Source organism: Erinaceus europaeus, chromosome 18 (genome assembly GCF_950295315.1).
Source record: "Erinaceus europaeus chromosome 18, mEriEur2.1, whole genome shotgun sequence".
Taxonomy (NCBI): Eukaryota; Metazoa; Chordata; class Mammalia; order Eulipotyphla; family Erinaceidae; genus Erinaceus; species Erinaceus europaeus.
The window spans coordinates 50,913,799-50,916,128 of NC_080179.1; the positions used below are offsets into that span (position 1 = coordinate 50,913,799).

Genomic DNA, 2,330 nt, shown 5'->3' on the forward strand with positions numbered 1-2,330 from the left:
CTAACTTACTATCATGTGAAGAGCAAGGTTTACCTGCTAGATGAAGAGAGAGACAAAGCCTAGGCATTCAGGTGGCTACACCAACATTAATCCACTTGTCAGACATGAATAAGGGCATTTGGATCCAGCCCAACTGCCACAGAAGTATAAGTGAGACTAACTAATATCAGTCATAATTGTCCAGTAAAACTGTGACCTAAATACATCACTGTTGTGACTGTGTGGTAGTGCACCTGATTAAGTGCACATGTCACAAAACACAAGGACCTGGGTTCAAGCCCCTGGTCTCCACCTGCAGGTGGGAAGGTTCATGAGTGGTGAAGCAGTGCTACAGGTGTCTCTCTCTCTCTCCTTATCTCCCCTTTCCCTTTCGATTTCTGTTTCTATCCAATAAATAATAAATAAATAACATTGAAAAATAAGTTCATGACTGTTTCAGCCATTGCATTTTGGGGTTTAGTTGTTATTCAATACGAGATAATTGGTACATGTTGTGACATGGGTTGGTTTGCTCTTGGTATAGCTACCATCTTGGAACATTTTCCCCCATTGTACATGGACTTTCTGGGGTTATTTTATTATTTATTTATTTATTTATTTTAATTTTTTATTTAAGAAAGGATTAAAGAACAAAACCATAAGGTAGGAGGGGTACAACTCCACACAATTCCCACCACCCAATCTCCTTAACCCACCCCCTCCCATGATAGCTTTCCCATTCTCTAGCCCTCTGGGAGCATGGACCCAGGGTCATTGAGGGTTGCAGAAGGTAGAAGGTCTGGCTTCTGTAATTGCTTCCCCGCTGAACATGGACGTTGACCGGTCGATCCACACTCCCAGTCTGCCTCTCTCTTTCCCTAGTAGGGTGTGTCTCTGGGGAAGCTGAGCTCCAGGACACATTGGTGGGGTCTTCAATCCAGGGAAGCCTGGCCAGCATCCTGATGGCATCTGGAACCTGGTGATTGAAAAAAGAGTTAACATACGAAGCCAAACAAAATGTTGAGCAATCATGGATCCCAAGCTTGGAATAGTGGAGAGGAAGTGTTAGGGAGGTAATCACTGCAAACTCTAGTGTACTACTGCTTTCAGGTATATATTTTGCAGTAGTTTATGGATACGTGTGAACATAAGCTCTCTCTCACAGAAACTGGTGTATATCTAGGTTATGGGACTTTGTTAGAAGGTGAACCACCTGAGATGAAATTAGAGTGTACTATAAAAGGAAAGGTCTCACCCGAGTAATGAAGCTGAAGGGTTGTCACACGTGAAGTCTCTGGACACAGTCTGAGGTGAGGCATGTTGAGGTGGCCATCATTGCGTTGGTTAGGTTGTGATCGGCGGATATTATTTATTTATTTATTTATTTATTTATGAGAGCACTGCTCCTTTGGCACCTCAGGCATGAAAATATTTTTACATAATCACTATGCTATCTCCCCAGGCCAGCTTTCTGTTCTTTTCCTATTATTAGATCTTCTGTTTCCAGTAATCCATATCTTCCTTTTCCTTGGTGTCTTTGAATGACTTTCCAAAAAACAAACAAACAAACAATCAAACAAACAAAAATTTATTCAAAAAGCTTTTATGCCTGAAGCTTCAGGGTTTCTGATTCAATCCCAGGCACCACCATAAGGCAGAGGTGAGACGTGCTCCAGTGAAAAGAAGAAAAGGGAAAAAAAAATAACAAGAACAACAAGCAAATAGAGTCAGGGATGTACTCAGAGCCTCTTGCATACAGTATACTACTGAATTATTGCATGGACCCAGTGTTTTCTTCCTCCTCCTCCTCCTCCTCCTCCTCCTCCTCCTCCTCCTCTTCCTCCTCCTCCTCCTCCTCTTCCTCCTCCTCCTCCCCCTCCTCCTCCTCCTTCTTCTTCTTCTTCCTTTCTCTCTCTCTCTCTCTTTGAGGAGGTACACTGTTCCTGGAAGTACTGCAATACCAGGTCGATGCGTGGAGCGGTTGGAGCAAGCCCCTATTCCAACTCCCTGCTCCAAAAATCTATTAATGTATTGTCCTCAGATAGAGGACGTATCAGATATTAAACTGATAAGAACAGATACTATACTTGATCTTAGCCAAAAGGCCAAGAAGCAATTCTCGTAATTCTCTCTCTCTCTTTTTTATAATTTAGTAAGGGAAAAGAGAGAGAGGGAAGGGACAATAGAGATACTACTGTTCCACTATCCATAGAACTCTTATAAAAGAAAAGGAGACAGAGAGGGGGGGAAAATACCATAGCACTGTTCCACTGTCCATAAGGCTCCTGGGTCACTGTAGAGGTCCCATGTAGTGCCTGGGATCAAACCCAGAGCATCACGTGTGGCAAGCT

General features: G+C 43.0%; 1 non-coding gene across 1 annotated transcript; it reads right to left on the reverse strand.

Moving 5' to 3' along the window:
* Positions 1-1,906: 1,906 nt before the first annotated feature.
* LOC132534459 (U2 spliceosomal RNA) lies at positions 1,907-2,096 on the reverse strand. The gene has a single exon (XR_009546184.1). It is a non-coding gene; the product is annotated as a U2 spliceosomal RNA (small nuclear RNA).
* Between the last annotated feature and the right edge of the window lie 234 nt (positions 2,097-2,330).